Source organism: Bos javanicus, chromosome 8 (genome assembly GCF_032452875.1).
Source record: "Bos javanicus breed banteng chromosome 8, ARS-OSU_banteng_1.0, whole genome shotgun sequence".
Lineage (NCBI taxonomy): Eukaryota > Metazoa > Chordata > Mammalia > Artiodactyla > Bovidae > Bos > Bos javanicus.
The window spans coordinates 97,999,634-98,023,394 of record NC_083875.1 but is presented as its reverse complement, the minus strand read 5'-3'; the positions used below and the strand labels follow the sequence as shown (position 1 = coordinate 98,023,394).

Below are 23,761 nucleotides of genomic sequence, written 5' to 3'. Positions count from 1 at the left end.
TTTAATTTCATGGCTGCAGTCACCATCTGGAGCCCAAAAAAATAAAGTCCGACACTGTTTCCACTGTTTCCCCATCTATTTCCCATGAAATGATGGGACCAGATGCCATGATCTTAGTTTTCTGAGTGTTGAGCTTTAAGCCCACTTTTTCACTCTCCTCTTTCACTTTCATCAAGAGGCGTTTTAGCTCCTCTTCACTTTCTGCATAAGGGTGGTGTCATCTGCATATCTGAGGTTATTGATATTTCTCCCGGCAATCTTGATTCCAGCTTGTGCTTCCAGCCCAGCATTTCTCATGATGTACTCTGCATATAAGTTAAATAAGCAGGGTGACAATATACAGCCTTGACGTACTCCTTTTCCTATTTGGAACCAGTCTGTTGTTCCATGTCCAGTTCTAACTGTTGCTTGCTGACCTGCATATAGGTTTCACAAGAGGCAGGTCAGGTGGTCTGGTATCCCCATATCTTTCAGAATTTTCCACAGTTTATTGTGATCCACACAGTCAAAGGCTTTGGCATAGTCAAGAGGGAGAGACAAATTCAATATGATACCTGTGCAGAGTAAGTGAGTGACACCGAAGTTTAGTTCTAAAGAATGAGCATGGATTCTTTCAGCAGGAAAGGCAGAGCAAGAACATTCCAGGTCTGAAAGGGAAAGTGACATTTAAGGTATGGCAATGAGTTTGATGTGGCTGAGGATCAGGTGGAGCCCATTGCATAGTAGCAGCAAATGAAAGGTGGGTCAGACTGGGAGATCTTTAAGCCATGGTCCATGACCCCTGAGGAATGCTGTGCTTGCCTCTCTTCCATAACACTCATCTCCATCTGTCTTATTTTGAACTTGGGTTTTTCCCCTCTACTTCCTTCTTCCAGTCTGGAACTCCTTGAGACCAAGATTGCATGCTTGTTACCTTCATATCTGCAAGTCTAGTTTAGCATACTGCCCCTAAGAAGTTCAAAACAAGTTTCGAAGTAAATAAAAATCAGTAACACCCTTCCAGAAGTTAATAGCTGTTGCCTACTATCTTATCCTCCTTTGTATACAAGGCCAGCGTGTCAGTTAGGAGTTAATACAGAGAAAAGAAGTCTCTCCAGGTATTTTAAACAGAGGACATTTAATACAGGAATGAGGTGCTTCTGTAACTATTTACTATAATTTTTTAAATTAATTTGAAGGATCGTTGCTTTACAGAGTTGTGTTGGTTTCTGCCGAACATCAACATGCATCAGCCATAGGTATACATCCCCTCCATTTTGAACCTCTTGGAGGGCTAAAGGAGCCACTCTGAGGCAAGTGGCTCAAGTTCACAGCTCCAAAGCTGAGATTCAGAGGTCAGTGCTATTACTGCTGCTTCTGACTTCAACTGCCAACACCTCTCATTCTCAGAAAGCCAGTGACTGCATTACATGCCTTAACCCTGAGTCAGTCCACAGACACACATGTGAGCTAATGACCTCACTGGCCAGTAGCAATGACAACAAGGCTAGGGCTTCCAACTCTCTTTAAACTCCCAGGTCTCCTGGAATTTCATCCCATTGGTGAAATCTAATTTGCTGCCAGAACCCCCACAGCAAGGGAGTCAGGAAAATGTAGTTTCTAGCCCCCTGTGATAAAGAAAAATCCCTAAGAAGCAGAAGGGAATAGTTGCCTGCTTCTAATCAAAGATATCCAGCACAGTCAAGAATAATTATAATAATTGCCTGCTGAATACATGAAGTATGGGCTCTTTAAAAAACAAACAAGCAAAAACCTTTTTCTAGCCTGGATAAAGTTTTCTCAGAAATGAACATATTTTCTAGCAGTCTTATTTTTTAACTAAAATCAAAAGCACCTGAAGCCAGATTAAAGGACCCCCACTGGCCAAATCTGGGACCCTTTGAACATCAAAATAAATAATAACAGCAAAGGATGATAAGTCATTGAATAAAATAGGAAGCAACTGAGAAACAACTTTGTAAGGTGAACATCTGACCAAAAACAGGATATTAAAAAAATATTTAGTTTCAAAGTACATGCCCATAAAACTGCAGAGGGAAAAATGAGTGTCATGTAACAGCGAGAATTTCGCATAGCATATCGGGATGCAATGAGCAGAACAGCATCGTTTGTGGAATTGTCCTGCCAGAGCAGCACATCTAAAATAATGTTGTGAAGACATTATCAGAAAAAATGCAATTGAACTGATGTTATATGAAATAACTGGCCTGTAAGCTTCCAAAGGGTCAAGGTCATGAAAATAATGAAAGACTGAGAAACTGTCTCAAGCTGAAAGAGACAAAAGGGCATTAACAACTGAGGACAACGAGAAAAGTTGAGTCTTCCAGCAGCTCTAACAGGAAATTGTTAGTGGGTGAAATGTGCATGGGGTCAGAGAATTAGAGAATAGTGTTGGCTAGATGTTAATTTCTTGAATTTGATGATTGCGTTGTGATTATATGGCTTCCCAGGTGGCTCAGTGGTAAAGAATCCATCTGCCAAGTGGGAGACGCGGGTTCAATATCTGGGTCAGGAAGATCCCCTAGAGAAGGAAATGGCAACCCACTCCAGTATTCTTGTCTGGGAAATCCCATGGACAGAGGACCCTGGCTGGCTACAGTCCATAGGGTCACAAAAGAGTTGGACATGACTGAGCAACTAAAACAACAGCAGCAAAACTGTGGTTATATCAGAGAATCTCCTTATTTGAAGGAAATACCCACTTCACTATCTGAATGTTATAGAACATCAGATTGGTAACCCCTCAAACAATTCAGAAGGAGATAAAATTCTTCACATAGTACTTATCACTCTTCTGTAAGTTTGTGCATATTTCCAAATAAAATTTATTTGTAAAAAATGAGAAATACCCATGCTCCAGGAGAAGGCATTTTTATGAAATCAAAAACCAAAAACCTCACCTGACTTACAGCTTCAAAAGAACTCCATTTCACCTTTCCAAACAAACGAGAGTCCTTCTTCTTTTCATATTAGATCTGGGAAATAGAAAATGAAATTGTATGAGGTGTAATAGAAAATGGAAATAGAAATTGAAATTGTATGAGGTGTCTGGAATAGGCAGTCTTCCTGGAGGCTCTGCTGGATATATGGCCACCTCCAGCTTTCCACTGGAGAAGGCAATGACAACCCACTCCAGTACTCTTGCCTGGAAAATCCCATGGATGGAGGAGCCTGGTGGGCTATAGTCCATGGGGTCGCTAAGAGTCAGACAGGACTGAGCGACTTCACTTTCACTTTCCACTTTCATGCATTGGAGAAGGCAATGGCAACCCACTCCAGTGTTCTTGCCTGGAGAATCTCAGGGACAGGGGAGCCTAGTGGACTGCCGTCTATGGGGTTGCACAGAGTCGGACACGACTGAAGCGACTTAGCAGCAGCAGCAGCCTTCCAGTGTCGATCACATACGGAAAGAAAACTTGGTGAGGAATAAGGAGATCCAGGGTCTGAATGTCTGAAAGTCTAAATATGCTACTTTGGGCAATTGCTTTATCCTCCCTAAGCCTGGGTTTCCTTAACTATAAAATGGCAATAATAATGACTCCATAATTACTTCACAGTATTGTTGGAAGAGTTCAATACAATAATGGGTGTGAACCTGCATAATGATTGGCATAGGAGCACAAGGGTTTTGTTTTTAATTGCACAACAACTTAATCTTATATAACCTAACAAGTTCCTTTGACCCTGACATATTTGCCACTTATTCACTCATTCTCACTCATTTATGCACTTAATGTCTGACAAATACTTACTGAGAATCTATTCTACAGAGTTCTATGGTACAAGTTGGAAACAATGAACTGCAAGTTATCCTTTTCATTTTCTTTTTCCTACAAAAGAAGATACAATGGAAAATAATGCTTTACATCCAGCTGTGAATTATGAATTTAAATCAGTTTAACAATCCAACTAAGGGTGTGTTTGCATTTCGTTCCCTCTCTCTTGTTGTAGCTGTTGAATCCACCCACGTCTCCATCACATACATATTTATTTTCCAATGAGTTCTGAAAGATTTCCAAGGTAGAGCAAGACACAGGGAATGCAGCTGACGTCTGCTTCCCCCTGGGAATTATGTCACTCCTTCATTTAATTCCTCCTGACATTTTCCCCATTGTACTTTCTGCTCTTCATCAAAATACATCCCTCTCAGAAAACAAATGTACTTACTTATTGACTACCCAAGACAATCTTGGAAACAGTTGCAATTCATCGTGTGTAGAGTATAAAAAAAAAAAAAAAAAAAATGGGAAAACCAAACGCACAAACATAAGATCTCCAGAGCAGTAACCAGTTGGTTGATTCCGACATCCAGAGTCAGGGATTTCTCAGTAAACCCCACTTAGGCGAGGCAGACAGATTTTTTTTCCATTTTTAGGCCATTGGCAATTTCGTTTGCTTAGGCTTAATTGTTCCCGGATATTGAGAGGGTACAGAAGGTATGTTTGATTTTAATGACTCTTTTGGCCTCGATTTAACATCCTTGCTGACAAAATTACCAACGAACCCACATGCACACAGGGTTTTCTGTTTGTTTTTCAGTTTTCTTCCTCAAGAAATTCGCCTGGGGGTGACATGCAAATAAAATCCAGCTCGGCAGCCTATTCTGAGTGGATGGTTTTCAGCTGCTCAGAGCGGACATCACAAGCACAGTCTAGAAAGGGCCCCCTTTCTGGGTCAGAACCAGGGAGACAGTAGCTGTGTCCTCAGCCAGCCAGGGGAGCCCACCCCACCCCCACTCTGGCATTTCCCCTTAGCCCGTAGGCACCCCGCTTCCTGCAATCCCAACTTCTAAAATTTCTCTGGCCAAATGGCACCATTTTGGGGACACCCACCTCCCTGACTGCCCAAAGATGGAACAATTTTAACTGCCAGAAATGTGACAGAACTTTCAGAAGTGCATGAAATCAGCTTCCTAAATTGTGAAATAGCTGCTGTGCGACAGCATTAGAGCACACAGTCAAGGTCCCCTTGCTAAGAGGAGGTGACCTGACCACCATCCTCCTGGGCATCTCCTTGCCATCAGCGTAAGTGCCACGTGCACCCAGAGCCAGCCATGCACGGGGCAGGCCTCACCCTGGTCCTCTGCAGTACCTGGCACCGGTGACCGCACCCTAGAAACCCCTCCTCCCTGCCTTTTCCCTCTAGTCCCCACCTCCCTTCCCCTTCTTCCTGTTTTTCTTTCAATCATCTTTCCCAGTCCTCTCTTTAAAAATTGGCATAACCCAGGCCTCAGGAGGATGAGGGAGAGCAAAATGCCAGCTGTATATGTCGGAATTGCTAAGATACGATAAATACATTTTGAAAAAGCATATTTAATAGTTAATATTTAATAAAGGAAAGAGATGTCTCAGTTTTTTTTTTTTAATGTATGGGTTTATATAACAGTTTAAGGTTCACATGGACAGGATTGCTTCAACTTCTGTGTACCCAACAGCGGTGTTGCTATTTAATCACTAAGTTGGGTATGACTCTGAGAGCCTATGGACTGTAGCCTGCCAGGATCCTCTGTCCATGGGATCTTCCAGGCAAGAACACTGGAGTGGGTTGCCATTTCCTTCTCCAGGGCATCTTCCCCACCCAGGGATTGAATTTGCATCTCTTGCATTGGCAGGTGGATTCTTTCCCACTGAGCAGTCTGGGAAGCCCATGTGACGGCATGCTCACCACCAAAAAGTGTGGTTTCCACCCCTCGCCCTATAGTTGACCCCCTTTCCCCATTTCACCCCCACCCCACCCTTTCCCCTCAGGTAACCACTACTCTGTTCTCTATATCCACCCGTTTGTTTTGAGACGTCTGTTTTTTAATACAAACTTCTGAAACTTATACTCTGCAAAATCTCCTTGGTGATGAAAGATGCAGTGACTCAGCTGTACTCATGGAGTTCTATCAGTTTGTTTTTCAGGGTTTTTTTGGGAGCAGGGGCTTATGTTTACCAAAACAGTACATGCCCTGCGTGTGAAGTTGAGAAACACTGCTCTCAGTAACCTCATCCACTCCCACAGCTTCGATTATACCTCGAAGCCGACAACTCCCAGTGCTCTATCTCTAGCCCAGATCTCTGCTTAGGATCCCACGGGGACTCCTTACTGGATGTTTCCAGTTGTGAGGCTCAAACCTAACAGGTCTGAAGGTGAGCTCACCGTCTGCCCCATGACCCAGGCCAGGCCCTGGGGATGCCTCCTCGCCCCGGCTCTTCCCATGTTAGAGTCAGCTCTAAACTATCTCATACACCCATCTTTTCCTCTCCTGCACTGAAGGCCGGCCTCTGCTCAGCCCTCCCTTCAGGGTCCCTTCAGAGATAACAGCCTCCAAACTACGTTCCTTGGCTTTGAATTCCCCTCCCTCCACGCTCTTGGGAAATAGTCCATCTAAAATACTCTAGTGCCTCCTTGTTGCTTGTAGAATAAATTTTAATGTTCTCAGATAGGATGCCATTCCATATTTCCTGTTTCTTTTCTTTCCAGTATTCCTTTCAATTCTACTTCAGCCACCGGACTCCCCCAACCCTACAAACTCCTTCCTGCAGACTTTGATGCACAAGGTTCCTTCTGCCTAGAATTCCAGCTCCCTGCCTGACTACATAGAAAACTCCTATTCTTCCTGCAGAACCCAACCAAGAGTCGCCTTCTGTGTAGAGCCATTCTGTTGCAGGAAGAGGGACTTCTTCCCGGGCCTGGGAGTGGACTCTTGTCTGACACTCAGAGAAGAATTGTCCGAGGAGACACACATGCTGACAAAGGAAGAGACTTTATTGGGAAGGGGCACCCGGGCAGAGAGCAGCAGGGTAAAGAAACCCAGGAGAATTGCTCTTCCCCCTGGTTCAGAATCTCAGGTTTTATGGTGAAGGGATTAGTTTCTGGGTTGTCTTTGGCTAATTGTTCTGACTCAGGGTCTTTCCTGGTGGTGCATGCATTGCTCAGCCAAGATAGATGCCAGCGAGAAGGATTCTGGGAGGTGGAAGGAGGCATGGCATCTCCTTGTGACCTTTCCTGAACTCTTCCGGTTGATAGTGGCTTACCAGGACCTCCTGTCATAAAATAACACAGAGATAGTTACTGTAGTGCCTGGCCAGAGCAGGCAGTTTCAGTCTGTATGCTTCCCCTATCATTTCCACATTTCTCCAGGTAAAAATAATGGTTCTCTTCCTTGTTTCCTGCTGCTCTTCCTACAGTCTCTTTAAAGGCCTTATTAGTTTGCAAATTTAGTTATTGGATTAGAGTCTGTCTTCTCCTGTATATGATGACTTATTCGAGTGTAGAAGCTGAAGTGACATCTACATCTATGTTTCCCTAGAATCTTACATGGAGCCTAGAAGAGAGTAGGTACTGAATGAATGAATGAATGAATGATGGTGCCCACTGCCTTTCCCCAACATTATCATCCTTTCAAGTCCTCAGTGATGTAATAGGACCATCAGGGCAGTAAAGAATTGCTGTATCTTTACATTAGTTCACTAATGCTGCATAATAAATTACCCCAAACTCAGCAGCTTAAAAAAAAAAAAAAAATCGGTCATCACTTATGATCTCTCTCTGGACAGGGCATTTGAAGGGGCCACTAATCCCTCCCTCGTGATGTCTGAGACCTCAGCTGGAAGACTCAACGGCCGGGGCCCAGAACTATCTGAAAGCTCATTTACCCACATGTTGACATTGACTATCAGCTGGGGTTTAGCTAAACTGTCACCAAAGCACTTCCACGTGGCTTCTCCGTGTATCCTGAGCTCCCTTACAACAGGGTGTATGGGTTTCAAGGACAAGGGTCCAAGGAGTGAGAAGAAAACCAGGTGGAAACCATACTGACTTTGATGAACTCCCCTTGGGGGTCGTACAGCCTCACTTCTGCCACATTCTATTGACCAGGCAGTCACAAAGCTCTCTCCAGTCAGGTCCAAAGGGAGGGAACATAAAGTCCACGTATTGGTGGAAAAGTGTCAATATCACATTGTCATAAGAACATGTGGGAAGGCATATACATTGGCGTGGCCGTATTTGGAAAATATCTGCTATGATCTCAAGGAACACCACCCTCTGCTATTGTGTGGGCGCTAACCTTAATCCCATGAAGTATTGGGAGCACATTAGACAAATAACCCTACGTGGCTTTCTAACTTGGTCATGAACAGTTGCTATGAATCTCAAATGGAAGCTTTCCATCTAAGTAGCAAAAGTCTCAAAATCTGAGGGATATACAACTGTGTAAAGAGAATTACACAGGGAATTATTTAAGATTTATTGAATTCTCTCACCAAAGACTGACTACCCTGTACCAGCTCTATAGATAAGCCAGACATATCCCTGGCCTTCCAGAAACAAATATACTCAAAACCACTTTTTCTTGTTACATTAATAAACATCCTTGTGCCAAGCTGGTACACTTTTACATTCCCTTGATACAGAACCTTGATTCCATGGGTAAAATGGACTCCAAGGATGTGCCCTGGGATACCTGGGTCCAGAGACAAACACAATTTAGGCTTCCAAGCTGAGGCTCTCTATTGCACAAGGAAGAATTAAATATCTACCCTAAAAGTAAAACAGATAAAATATTCTTAGTGGCTAGAATATGTAGCTATTACAGGACTCAGTCTCTTTGTGTGGGAAAGCTACAAACCAAGAGCCAAATTCCACCAGCAGACTCTCTTTACAAATAAAGTTTTATTGGAACACAGCTCTGTTCATTGATTTAAGAATGGTCTCGGGCCACTTTCATATGGCAGAATTCATTCATTACAATAGTGACTAGTGCCACAAAACCCAATATTTAACATACAAAACCCAATATTTTAAATATTTATCATCTGGCCCTTTACAAAGTTTGCTGCATTTGCTCTAGGCTAAATTTGTTTACTTGCTTGCATCAACCATAGTGACTGCCTTCTGTCATGCCTCACCTACATGCCAGGCTCCGTGCTAGGAATCGCTGGAGGCATTATTTTCAGAGTTACATGGAACCGCCATCTTGCAGATGGAGAAAATCAAGATTTTTAAGAAGTAAAAGATTTGCACAAAGGCACAAACCCAGGTGGGTATAATTCGAAAGCCATGCTCTTTTCTTCATGTGCTAAGTCGCTTCAGTCGTGTCCGACTCTTTGAAACCCTATGGACTGTAGCCTGTCCATGGGGATTCTCCAGGAAAGAATACTGGAGTGGGCTGCCATGCCCTCCTCCAGGGGATCTTCCTGACCCAGGGATCGAACCTGCACCTGCTGCGTCTCCTGCATTGGCAGGCAGGCTCTTTACCACTAGAGCCATCTGAGAAGCCCTTTTCTTCACACCGTTCAGTAAAAACATGGGGTATGGATACTTCTGCTGTCTGGCTAAGAAACAAATGAACTCCAGGAGCTGCTGGACATGATTATTAGCATAAGGAATCTGTACTGAAGCAGAACCACTAACCCCAAATGACTGTAATGGAGATGATTCATCATCCAGAGAAGCCAGGATCATGGAGTTTGCCCCTTGAAGTGGCAGAAAGAACAGAGAGGAATAGGTCACCAAAACCCAGAGCACACACAGCAGAGACAGGGGACTTGGAGCTACAGATCAGAACCATGAAGTGAATTCATCACTTCCCGGAAATCTCCTCAATATGGAGGGTTGCACAGGCCATCTGGGGATTAGAAAGAGTTCAGCAGTGACAAGGAGCACTTATCTGGACAGCAGCCACTGCTACAGTGAAACTTAGCACTTGCCAGATTCTGTGCATCTCCATTGCAGCTGGAAGCTAGTACCCCTCAGTGTAAGTCTGCATTCGCTGGCTCCAGACCATTAGCTTCCTTAAGTGATGGGAGGCAGAGATGTTTGGGGGCACAGGGCACCCAGGATCACAAGGAATCTTCCCAGATGTTCCCTGAGAACTCACACGTCACACACATATTTGTTGGCACTGGAACCCAAGTTGAAGCTCTGCTAACAAAAAGGAAGACATTGCCTGAGTATACTAAGGTATTTTATGGTTGTTGTTTGGTTTTTAAATTCTCTGTCTTTCATTACATGTTTTTATTGAGCATCACCATGCTTGATAAATAAATGAAAGAAAATTCCCTACCATCAATAACAACTATTGAGTGCTTACTCTATACCAGACATTTTTCTAAAAGCTGTGCATGCAGAAAGACATTTAAAGCTCACAGAAACACTATGAGGTACTTAGCCTTGTCTCATTTCACAAAAGAAGAAACTGAGGCACAAGAATGATCATTCATTCAACAAATTCATCACACACACACATAGAACAAACTTTCTATGGTAATATTCCCAGTAACTAGCATGCATACAACTCAAGACCTGAAGTTAAAAAAAAAAAAAAAAATCCCTAATCCTACACATTTACATACATTTCTGTGATTGGACCATCCTTGCTAAAAAAGCCGTTTCACAAATGGGAAAATCTCAGAGAGGTTTAAGGACTTGCATGAGGTCACACAGCCAGGCACAGCCTGCCTATCAGGGCAATGCTTTTCACAGAAGGACCAGACTAAGAGATCCTCGAGGTACCTTTCAGCTTTAGAACCCAAGGGATCAACTGCAGGGGGCTTTTCTCTCCTACTCCACCCACGTCCCCTCCCTGGGAGTCTCCCATCACTTGCAGATCCCTTCCAACAAAAATCAAGTGTTTCCAACAGTGTGAAGTAGATTTAGAAACCCCTTACCTCCAGGAGGTAAAGAGGCTGAGAACTAGCCACCTGCCTTCAGGGTCCCATAACCTGGCCTTAACCATCAGTGCAGAACTTCCTTGTGCAAAACAACCCAGTGGGGAGGCTGAGTGCTCCCCGGGGAGGGTCACAAAGGAAAAGCCACCACTAGAGCACATTTCCCTCCTCTGATGAGAGGCTAAGGGCATTTGACTGAGAACTACAGTGAGAGCAAGTCATCCCTTGCAGAGAGGAAGGAAAATGGCCTTCCAAGGAGCAGAAAGCCATTGGGAGTGAAGATGAACAGGGCAGGGAACTAGGGACATGACAGCTGCTGTTTACTCACTAAGTCTGACCCTCTGTGACCCATGGACTGTGGCCCACCAGGCTGCTCCATCCATGGGATTTCCAAGGCAAGGATACTGGTGTGTATGTTAATTGCGTGGTAGTGTCCGACTCTCTGCGATACCATGGACTATAACCCACCAGGCTCCTCTGTCCATGGGATTTCCTAGAAAGAACACTGGAATGGGTTTCCATTTCTTTCTCCAGGGGATCTTCCCAAACCAGGGATCGAACCCAGGTCTTCCACATTGCGGATGGATTCTTTACCAGCTGAACCACCAGGGAAGCCCCTAGGGACAGGTTACTTGGTCCCAAAGCACCTGTGCCTGAGACCTGCAGGGCTGGCTTCTGATACTGCTTGGAAGTGCATTCTGGAAACTTCTGAGAAGTTCTCAGCATTGGTGAGGTCAGCTTTCCAGAGTGCCCAAGGACTGGCTGCCAATCCCAGACCCTCCAAGGGATTTTACTGTCCTGGGTTAAACAGTGGTGATCATTTTAGGGCAAAAAGAACATATGAATGCCAGGTACTGGCTGAGGGGATGTTCCAAGAGTTGAGTGAGGTATCCTGGTGTGAGACTCGACACACCCACCATGCTGAAACCGAATGGATTCAGCTTAAGATCTTCAGGAGGAGTTTGTTTCAGTTCAGTTCAGTCACTCAGTTGTGTTCGGCTCTTTGCGACCCCAAGGACTGCTACATGGCAGGCTTCCCTGTCCATTACCAATCCTGGAGCTTGTTCAAACTCATGTCCACTGAGTCAGTGATGCCATTCAACCATCTCATCCTCTGTCATCCCTTTCTCCTCCTGCCTTCAATTTTTCCCACCATCAAGGTCTTTTCAAATGAGACAGTTCTTCACATCAGGTGGCCAGAGTGTTGGAGCTTCAGCTTCAGCATCAGTCCTTCCAATGAATATTCAGGACAGATTTCCTTTAGGATGGACTGGTTTATCTCCTTGCTGTCCAAGGGACTGTCAAGAGTCTTCTCCAACACCACAGTTCAAAACATCAATTCTTCAGCACTCAACTTTCTTTATGGTCCAACTCTCACATCCACACCTGACTACTCAGGAAAAATTTCCTGAGTATCTACCAAGTGTCATGCATCGTTCCTTGTTGCTGGGGTTACAAAGGGGAAAACGGCAGATCCCTGCTCAGACCTGTGGACGGATCAACAAGTGCACAGTGAACCACAGCACCAGGTGAGGGCTGGGGCCTAGCATGAGCAGGAGAAACACTGACTCTGTGGGACCAGGACTGGGATAAGAAGACTGTCCTCACTACCAAAGCCTTGCTTGAGCCATGTGACCTTCAGGCAGTTACTTAAACTCTTTTTGCCCCAGCTCCTTGTCTGTAAAATGGAAAGAAAAGCCACGCTTTCATTGAAAGTGTATTGCAGGATTAAATGTTAATCTATGTAAAGTATTTAGAGTAGCCCCAGTCACATCCTGAGTTGTCATTATTGGAGAGCTGTCATTATTAACTGTTCACTATGAACTAGGTCCTGTTCTAAGTTTTACATGAACCAACAACTCTATGGTAAGGACTCTTGTCGACCCTATTTTATCAGTGTACAGGAGGCATGAGAAGCCTGGGGAGAGGAGGTCGCAGAGATTATAAGGATTTGACCCAGGCAGTAAGGCTTCCAAGTCGATGCTCTTGACCTAATATTAATACAATTCTGCCTCAGGACCCCGCCATGCTGACCCAGCACAGAAAGGGCACAGGTAAGTGGGAAGTCATTCCAGAAGACAGAGCACTGGAGCTGGTCTTTGATGACAATTGATATTTGCAAGGAGTTAGTGCGGTAGAAGGGAGGTGTGTTGCCTGACAGAGGGTTCAAGGGCATTGATTTGGGAGTTAGAATCCTCACTATACAATTCACCAGAGGTATAACTTCCAGTGAGTTTCTAAGTATCTACGTGTCAGTTTTCTCATGTGTAAAATGGGAATCACCATTCCTAACTTAAGATGCTGTTGTGGCAGACGAAATGAACTCAAGCTCTCTGTGCTGTGCTGTGCTTAAAAAATGTGCAGGAAGTGGAGGCAAATATTTCTTCCCAGCTTCACTCATCTCCTGCTTCCTTACAACCTTCTTGCTTTCACCCTTTCTCTCTCCTGCTCCTGGCTATGACCCACCTCCCTTCTCTTTAAGGGACATTGGAGGTTAGTTTTGCTTTGTCTGTCTTACTTTGTTCAGCTTTTCCTCATCCCCTCTGGAACTACTTTTAAGTAACTCTCTTCCATTTTCTTTCCAAGTGCCTATTCCTATGTTCATTCTTATCTATATACATTTTAATTTCATTTATTTATTTATTTTTGGTTGTGCTGGATCTTCATTGCTGCTTGAGGGCTTTCTCTCTAGTTGCGGCGAGCGGGGGCTACTCTTCGTTGCCATGCACCAGCTTCCCACTGCAGTGGCTTCTCCTACTGCGGAGCACAGGCTCTGGAGCACTCGGGCTTCAGTAGCTGTGATGCACGAGCTTAGCTGCTCTGCAGCAAGTGGAATCTTCCCAGACTAGGGATCAAACTTGTATCCCCTGCATTGGCTGGCAGATTCTTATCCACTGTACCACTGGGTAAGTCCCCTATGTTCATTCTTAAACACTGATGTTTCCATGGGTTCCACTATTAGTCATCTCATGTCTCCCCATTCTACATACCTGTGTAATCTGTGCATCAGTATACTGACAACTCCCAAATGTGTATGTCTGGAGTGGATCACTCTTTTGAGGTCCTGACCCACATTTCCATCTACCATCTCTACCGGGATGTCCCAAAGCTATGTGTCCAAATAGGAACCATTCTTTTCATCCCTAAGCCTGCTCTTCCTCCTGGCATCCCAATCTTAGCAACTGACACCAACACCCATTCAATTGCCCAAGCTAGAAACTGGGAGTTGTTCTAGAATGCTCTTACCATTCCACCTCCACATCTAATTAGTCACCGAGTCTTGTTGATTTCACCTCTTCTGACACCTTCCCCTTCTCTCTAGCTCCACTGTCTGCTTAGTCCAGACTATAGGCCATGACTTTAATAGTTTATGCAGAGTTTCCTAACAAGACTCCTTCTCACCAGATTTTACTGTCCTTTAATGCATCCTCTTACATCAGAAGTTGACAAACTTTTTCTGTAAAGGATCAGATAGCAACTATTTTAGGTTTTGTGGCTGTAGGGTCTCCATTAAAACTAGGGGATTCCACCATGGCATGCAAAAGCAGTGACTGACAATGCATAAATCAATGGAAGCGGCTATGTTCCAACCAAATTTTATTTAGAAAAACAGGAGCTGGATGGACTGGGCTCATGAGCCATAATTTGCCCACGCTTGTACTACATTATAGCCAAAGTGGGTCTAACAAAGCTAAGGGTCCCATTCATTCATCTGTTGCCAACCTTTCTGATCTCCCAATGCTGGCAAAATAAAGTCTAAACCCTTAATATGGTTATAAGTTCCTTTGTGATCTGTCCCCCCTTCTTCTCCTCCATCCCCCTTTCCTCATCATCCTTCTCCTCCTTTTTCTGTCCCTTCACCACATGCTCCCTGTGCTTCAACTTTTCCCAGCTACTACAGATCCTAGACAATATTGTGAATTTGTTCATCTCTGTGCTTGTACATGTACTGATTCTTCTGCCCCCCAGTGCTGCTTCTCCTCATTTATTTAGTGCACTGGCATTCTTTCCCAAAATTCAAATTAATTTGCATTGCCTATTTGAAGTCTCCCATACCACAACCTGGGGAAAATGGTATTTCTTGTGGAAATACTTGTCAGTATTTCAGTGACAAATTGAGAGGTCTTTGATGATAGAACTTACCTATCATTCATTTCAGTTTTTTGATGACTAAAGGAACTCTCATTTTTCACTGTACATAAGTGGAAACTGAGGCACAGGAAGACCATGTTATGCACTTGAGGTCACATAGCAAAGAAGGCTCTATGCTGGAACTGAAACCTGGAAAACACAAAGCCTGAATTCAGAACCTCTACTCTCTCTACCTCACTTTGAAAGTTAGGAAGAAAGATCTTTGTCCAGGGTCTACCTATTTAATAGCACGAAAAAAATATCACTAGGTTTTCTCCATATCCATGAAAGCCTTCAACAGAAGAACAGCAGAAATGGGATTCTGTGTGGATCCTTCAGGAGAAACTATGTGCTCTTTCTCTTTCCTCTTACCCTCGTTATTCAGGGCAAGCTGATGAATGCAACACATTAAGTTCCGAGTGTCACTGCCGCCTCAATACTCAAGAGATTTCTTGGAGTCCCCTAACTGGCTGAGTAAGTCTTCTTCTGATGCTGGCTCACTTTTCTGGTCCTTTCTGTGTGCACCCTTTACAGAGCAACTCATTCTGCAAGCAAATGAGTTTTCCTACCTTATCAGATGTGCTCACAACACAATGGACAATGAAGTCATGGTCTCCATGGCGATCCAGTTTCATGTTATGCACATTACTGTACAGGGAGTGCATACTGATACTGCACTCTATGGTAAAGGATGATGTGAAAAGACCAAAAATGGAAATGTAAAGCTCAAGTTTATCCCTTCTCCAGGGGATCTTCCTGACCCAGGGATCAAACCCAGGTCTCCTTCAGTGCATCCAGGTTCTTTACCAACTGAGCCACCAGGGAAGCTCAATAATTCGAAGGCCCAACTCAACTGATTACCTTTCCATGATGCCCTCCTTTATTTTCTCAATTAGTCTGCCACCTTCTCCATAATCCCATTACCCTTTGTTCACATCTTCATCAAAGTGTCTAGATGCTGTACTAAAATTATTGATCTGTGTGTCTCATGTCCCACCCAGCAGTCCCTTAAGGGTAAGGATAGGCTCTTAGACATCTTTGTATAGGTCACTCACTTCCCTAACACCCTTACCCCTTCCCTGGAATTATCACTGCTTGATATGTATTTTCTGCTCAAATAAACATAAAAATGAATGAATGAATCATGGATATAAAATATTAAAAACATGCAGACACAAAAAAGAAAAGATTCATCCTTACTAGGGATATGAGAAAAGGCTATGTAGAGAAGATGGCATAAAAATTGAGCCTTGAGAAATTATTAGAAGTGTTCCTACAAGACAGGGGAGGACACTCCTAGGGAGGAAGAAGTATGGGCAAAGGTAAGGAGAAATGAGAGAATGTGATAATTTGGGGAATGACGACTACATTGATCTGGCTGGAGCTAAAAAGAAGAGAGCCAGTATGGCACTGGATAGGAAGGTGGGGGTGGGGTCAAGTAATGATGATCTTGATGCCCCCTCTGAGGAGTATAAATTTTATCATGGGATCAATGGAGAGTCACTGCAGGGAAGTTACATTCAGACATGCATTCTAGGAGGTTCAGATCAGATCAGATCAGTTGCTTAGTCATGTCTGACTCTTTGCGACCCCATGAATCGCAGCACGCCAGGCCTCCCTGTCCATCACCAGCTCCCAGAGTTCACTCAGACTCACGTCCATCGAGTCAGTGATGCCATCCAGCCATCTCATCCTCTGTCATCCCCTTCTCCTCTTGCCCCCAATCCCTCCCAGCATCAGAGTCTTTTCCAATGAGTCAACTCTTCACATGAGGTGGTCAAAGTACTGGAGTTTCAGCTTTAGCATCATTCCTTCCAAAGAAATCCCAGAGCTGATCTCCTTCAGAATGGACTGGTTGGATCTCCTTGCAGTTCAAGGCACTCTCAAGAGTCTTCTCCAGCACCACAGTTCAAAAGCATCAATTCTTCGGTGCTCAGCCTTCTTCACAGTTCAACTCTCACATCCATACATGACCACAGGAAAAACCATAGCCTTGACTAGATGAACCTTTGTTGGCAAAGTAATGTCTCTGCTTTTTAATATGCTATCTATGTTGGTCATAACTTTCCTTCCAAGGAGTAAGCATCTTTTAATCTCATGGCTGCAGTCACCATCTGTAGTGATTTTGGAGCCCAGAAAAATAAAGTCTGACACTGTTTCCACTGTTTCCCCATCTATTTCCCATGAAATGATGGGACCAGGTGCCATGATTTTCGTTTTCTGAATGTTGAGCTTTAAGCCAACTTTTTCACTCTCCACTTCCACTTTCATCAAGAGGCTTTTGAGTTCTTCACTTTCTGCCATAAGGGTGGTGTCATCTGCATATCTGAGATTATTGATATTTCTCCTGGCAATCTTGATTCCAGGTTGTGTTTCTTCCAGTCCAGCGTTTCTCATTATGTACTTTGCATATAAGTTAAATAAACAGGGTGACAATATACAGCCTTGACGAACTCCTTTTCCTATTTGGAACCAGTCTGTTGTTCCATGTCCAGTTCTAACTGTTGCTTCCTGACCTGCATACAAATTTCTCAAGAGGCAGATCAGGTGGTCTGGTATTCCCATCTCTTTCAGAATTTTCCACAGTTTATTGTGATCCACACAGTCAAAGGCTTTGGCATAGTCAATAAAGCAGAAATAGATGCTTTTCTAGGAGGTTAGGTGTGGACTAATCAGAGGGTGAGAGATTGGAAGCCAGGAGACCCTTCAGAAGTTGCTGCCTTCATCCCTGTCTAGAGGATGGAAGGAGAAGATGCGGACTAAGACCATGAATGTGAAGGTGGGGAGGAAGGATGGTTTTATAGGTTTTTAGGAAATGACTCAATAGGAACTCTAATTTTGCAGGAAAAAAAAAAAAAAGAAGCCCAGACACAGAGAAAGGAACTGATGAGAAGGTGAACTAGGGGAGGCAGAATCAGATCAAGTGATTTGAAATGCTAAGGCAGAGGCCTTCTTGAAGGAAATGGTGCAAACTCAGAAGTCAAAGAAGTGTTCCTGTGAACAGGGAACCCACACTTCACATTTTGCAGGGCTTGAAAGACTGGTGAGGAAAGCTGGGTTGTTGGGTGAGGTTCGAATTGAAGCTGATCGCCAGGGGCAACACGTGCATGACTAACAACCCCACAACAGGCCCTTCCTTATGACTGTAATGGGAGCTACGCTGACGGATGTGACGGGTGTTCTCAGCAACACTTGGAGAGTGACAACTGTGGCACTCACTCACAAAAACAGGTGAGACTCTTGAAACATCCTAGCTGTTGGTGTGTGAGCATGCTAGGTTCTTCAAGCACCCTGAAAGTTTCCTTCACCCATTTGGAAGGGATATCCTCATGTCCCTGTTGGGGCTCACTCCCATTACCTATAAAAGAGGGAAAATATACCAGCTCCTTTGAAAGGTAATTATGAGAAATTGATGAGTTTCTTGCCAATAAATTAAGAAGCATGAATAAATGTTCAGGGTTAGCAGGAGTATTTTACAAGTCAAAAACTGTACCTGGCTTTTATAATATTTCTCCATATTTCTGTGGCCTATTTCTGTATGATTTGTGTAAACCATACAGAGAGTTGGCATTTTTTTTACACTCATAAAGAAAAATTTTTTCTCTTAAAAAAAAAGTGATAATGAGACTTCCCTGGGGGTCCCATGGCTAAGGTGCCACGCTCCCAATGCAGGGGGTCAGAGTTTGATCCCTAGTCAGGGAACTAGATCTCATAGGCCGAAACTGAGAGTTTGCATGCCCCAATGAAGATTGAAGATCCCAAGTGCCGCAGCTAAGACCCAGTGAAGCCAAATATATATATAAGGGAAGTGATGAAATACATATAAGGGAAGTGATGCTTTGCTAACAGAAAACATATCAGAAATGTTGAGTGTGGTCTTCCCAATGCCACTCAGAGACAAAGGAACACCAACAGTATGAACCATGGCTCTGGATCAGCAGAAGGCAAATGAGCAGACCACGAGGCCAGGAAAGAAGATTCTAGAGCTTGTCCCCTCTCAAAAGGCCCCAAAGGTAGCCACCAATGGCTTAACACATCTCTGCAAGATCTTGGAAACTAAGATGGGAAAGAATAGCTCAACGTCATAAGATGTGCCCTCTGATTAAAAATGGATACTTATGGGGAAGACTGGCAAAAACATAGACTAGGGAGGGCTGGAGACCTTGTTTTTAAATAACCTGTGTCCCCTGCATTGGGAGCTCGAAGTCTTAACCACTGGACCACCAGGGAAGTCCCAAGACTTTTTAAAATTTCTCACCCAGTTTTCTCTGGGACATATATTACGCTCACAGGTTTGTTTAGAAAACACCTTCACTCTTCTGTTCTCTGTAGCCCTCACTAAGCCATTAAGACAAGATTATTGTGATTGTGATTATTTCCATGTAAGAGCTGAAGGAACCAAAGCTCAGAGAGACAGGCAGTCACTAGAAGGACTGTGACGCCTGGCTCCCAGTTCACCTCCTCCCTGTATACAACCCAACAGCAAGCTCCCCAAGTGCAGAACCATGGCTTCTATTTCCCTTCATGCCTAATCCATGCTCCAAGTGAGTGCTTCCTGCTTCAGCTATCTCATTTGCTTGTACATGTATTCACTCCACACATAGGCACGTGTGTGCATGCTCAGTTGCTTCTGTCGTGCCCAACTCTTTGCGACTGTAGCTCACCTGGCTCCTCTGTCCATGGGATTCTCCGGGCAAGAATATTGTGGAGTGGGTTGCCATGCCCTCCTTTAAGGGATCTTCCCAACCCAGGGATCAAATTCACATCTCCTGCATCTCCTGCATCGCAGGTAGATTCTTTTCCACTGAGCCACCTGGGAAGCCCCCACATATAGGCAGTGGGCACCAAATAATGCTGCTGCGGATAATGAATAACTTATATGCAAACTAAATTCTGTTTGAAACCTGGTAGGGGAGAGTGTGAGGGAAAGAAACAGAACGAGCATTTTGGATTGAGCTTATAGGAAGAAACACAAGCAGGAAACAGTATTTGAAGAGACTGGCATAATAGCTGTTGCCAGTGAAGGAAGAATGATATTGGGGAAATATGGGGGGCCTTAACCCACTTCCTCTAAGCCAGGGCTTCTCAAACTGGCATGTAGCAGAATCACCTGGAGAGCAATGGGAAAATGCAGAGGCCCAAGCTCCTTGAAGGAGGATCGGGTCTGGCCCTTGGTATTTTACCAGAGTTCCCCAGGTGGTTCTGACTTTGGCCAAAGTTTGAGGACATTCTAAGCAGACTTTTCTCAGGGGTGATACTCAATAACCAAGACTGAATTTTCTCTGGTTCTTCCCTGGCGTCATAAAGGGCATGAGGCTTCTGGTAGAGGTCAGTGGTTGACCTCTGCCTGATACAGGGTACTGCCTATGTACGAACCACAAGAATTAGTCAGAGCTGCCAGTCTCTCGTTAGGACCTGAGGAGAGGGAACTGGTGGTGGGGAAGCTCTCTAGGACCCCATCACCCCTGGGAGGGATATTATTTTAGCTGCATGCTCTTGATGCCTTCCCCAACACAAATTTCTGCCCTTTAAACAAAGTTTCAGCCAATGAACACTGACGAACCCACGACCATGTCCCCAGGTCTGGAGCACTAAGTCAGTCTCAGAGGGCAAGCAGTCAAGTTTCTACCTGCAGAGGTCTCCCAGGCTGGTGGAAGAGACCAGAGCTCAGTGAAATAGCACCATAAATGCTGTAACAACAACGACAAAGACGAGAGCCAGTGGCTGGAAGGCTAACTCCGCAGGGGGCCAGGAGAAGTTCCCAGAGGAAGTGACATTTGGAAAGTACTTGCACATCAGGCGGGGAAGGGGAAGCAAGCTCTGGGTAGAGAAAGCAGCTGGTGGCGAGGCCAGAGGGTTGCCCAGGCAGAGCAGGACTAATATGCAGGGGGTGGCTGAGAGGCAGGATGCAGGGACCAGACGGGGGGAGCAGCAGGGCCAGATGGGGAGGGCCTGGGAGGCCATGGAAAGCAGTGTAGGCTTCATCTCAACAATCAAGAGCCTTCCCCTCCGTGTTACCTTCCCTCCCACTGGTTCTTTCTGTTTTATGTCTCCCCTTTAGGAGACTTGAGAAGAGAGAAAAGAAAAGGAGGAAGGGAGAGAGTGCGAAGGGAGAAAGGAGAAAGGAAGAGAGACATTCCAGTTCCTTTTAGTTGGCCCCACCTTGACATGCTGTTGCTTGTGTCTTGTAAAGAACTAGAAATGTAACGATTTCTGGCTTCACAAGAGACATGAGTGCTGAACTTCAACCCAGGAGGGCTGGGCTCAGTTCTTGGGTCACAGTTTAGGCAGAACAAGTAGAGTCTAGAGGTTCCCAAACTCTCGACTTCAAAGGTCATCCTTCACCTGCCATGGTTTTATATAGGCTTGTAGCATCTATTGATGGAGAAAATATGAAAGAAAAAAAAATCCATTAATTCAGGAGCACTCTAGAGTAAATTTGTATTCATTCTATAGAATAGCATCCACACACTTGAAAGCTCATTAGTAAAACTAAAGGCAAATAATACATATAGACAAATATCTGTAACATGTGATAAGCCAAAGGTTATTCATTGGAGGGACCGATGCTTAGGCTGAAGCTCCAATACTTTGGCCACCTGATGTGAAGAAATGACTCATTGGAAAAGACCCTGATGCTGAGAAAGATGGAAGGCAGGAGGAGAAGGGGGCACAGAGGATGAGATGGTTGGATGGCATCACCAACTCAATGAACATGAGTTTGAGCAAGCTCCAGGATATGGTGAAGGACAGGGAAACCTTGCATGCTGTGGTCCATGGGGTCGTAAAGAGTCGAACCAGATTGAGTGACTGAACAACAAAATGCCTTAATATGTAAAGAGTTCTTACAAATTAATAAGAAAAAGACCAACAAACCAATAGGATTTAAAAAATGGATAGCAAGGGACATTTGCAATGGTGTTCATAGAAAAAAAACATTATAACTACCTTAATGTTTCTCATAATGAAAATATTTTTATATATGAAATATCATTCTTCTTAACCTGTTACAGTTGCAAAGACTAAAATGTTTGAAACTTATAGAGTGGAAAGGATATGTGGGAAAGGAAAGTGGAAAAGAAAGTGGGAAAATGCCAATTTCATTCATCACTGGGAAAATGTAAATGGAACAAATTATGCGGAGGACAATTTGACTACATCTATCAAAATTTAAAATATATTCTTGCTTGCACAGAATCCCACTTGTAGAAATTTATGCTGCATATAAAATCACACTTGTTCACAAAGAATGCAGAATGAACCGGATTTGATAAGTGGCAGTTAGAATGCAACTTGGTTTTTCTCACTGTGTCCTGTACCTTATCCTTTCATGCATGGAAAGTCTCCATCATGTCAAAGCACACACCAGAGTATTTACCAGAACTCTGAATAATCTTCAGGATGAACCACATAAAGAGGAACTAGAGAAAGGGGCGGGATTTCACCTGGCCAGCAGCGCTGTGCCCTCTGGGCTGGATGGTTTATTTGAGTTTCCCAGAAATCCCACCCTTGGGAACTTCGCTAACAATTTCCTAGATACCGGAGGCCTCCTCCTGTGTTGCTATTATTCAGTTGCTAAGGCTTCCCTGTCCTTCACTGTCTCCTTGAGTTTGCTCAAACTCATGTCCATTTAGTCAGTTATGCCAGCCAACCATCTCATCCTCTGTGACCCCCTTCTCCTCCTGCCCTCAGTCTTTCCCAGCATCAGGGTCTTTTCCAGTGATGAGCTGGCTCTTCACATCAGGTGGCCAAAATATTGAAGCTTCAGCATCAGTTCATCTTCCTCCTGTGTGTTCCCTTTAATCTCTGCCTTAGGCCCTGGACAGTCAGTCCCCTTGTTTGTTCTTTCTGAAACCCCGCTGGGAAAAGTCTCTTCCAAATAGCCCTTGTCTCTCTCTCTCCCTCTCTCTCTCTCCTACTGGTCTTATTTCTTCCTTTCTATTACTATTTTATTTTCTTTATATTTTTTTGGCTGCACCTCATGGTATGTGGGATCTTAACTCCCTGTCCAGGAATTGAACCTGTGCCCTGCAGTAGAAGCACAGCATCAAAACCACTGGACTGCCAGGAATATCACCTGCTGATCCTTTTTAGATGTGCAGAATCCAGGTTCTTCTAGCCTTTGTTGGAGGAAGCATCCTTGTTCCCAGCAAGATGCTCTCTCTTCCACCTCAGTCCAGCCCGGCTGCTCCTCACTGATTTTAGGGTCCTGAGCTCAGGCCCCAGAATCTGATGCCATGCACTTCGAGAGTCTTCGCTGAACCTTTCTCACTGGACTTAATCCAACCTACCTTTTGGAAGGAGGTGGGGAGTGGACTGAAGTCAGCTTGACCACACTCTCAAAAAGAGTTCTCCCTCCCCAGCCTTACCCCTTTCTGCCCTCTGAAGACCCACGTCAGGGGATGGTCCATGCTGGCTGTACATCTCAGCAGGACCTGCTTAGGTGGGTTAGGGCCTCATTTAGGATTGGGAAGGGAGATATTTACTACTGACTGTGTTGTTTCTAGGGATTTGGAGACTCAACTGAGGCTAAGCCTAAGAGGCTCAGTCTAAGGCTGAGAAACAGAGCCTAAAAGAGCCTCCATTTACCATCCTGTTATATGTACATACCTGGAAAAGGCAATGGCACCCCACTCCAGTACTCTTGCCTGGAAAATTCCATGGATGGAGGAGCCTGGTGGGCTGCAGTCCATGGGGTCGCTAAGAGTCAGACACGTCTGAGCGACTTCACTTTCACTTTTCACTTTCATGCATTGGAGAAGGAAATGGCAACCCATTCCAATGTTCTTGCCTGGAGAATCCCAGGGGCGGCGGAGCCTGGTGGGCTGCAGTCTATGGGGTCGCACAGAGTCGGACACGACTGAGGCGACTTAGCAGCAGCAGCATATGTACATACCACATACATCATTTACAGCACTGTTTAAAATAGGAAAACATAACCTAAATGTCTGATAAGTAAATCATGAAACAATCAT

General features: G+C 44.5%; 1 long non-coding RNA gene across 1 annotated transcript in view; it reads right to left on the bottom strand.

Annotated features, from left to right (window-relative positions):
* Positions 1 to 18,013: 18,013 nt before the first annotated feature.
* LOC133253126 (uncharacterized) overlaps positions 18,014 to 23,761 on the bottom strand; it is a 43,808-nt gene continuing 38,060 nt past the window's right edge. The window contains exons 2-3 of the long non-coding RNA XR_009738199.1: positions 20,949 to 21,161; positions 18,014 to 18,144 (exon numbers count right to left, since the gene is read on the bottom strand). This is a non-coding gene — a long non-coding RNA (uncharacterized LOC133253126). The remainder of the gene's footprint in view (positions 18,145 to 20,948; positions 21,162 to 23,761) is intronic.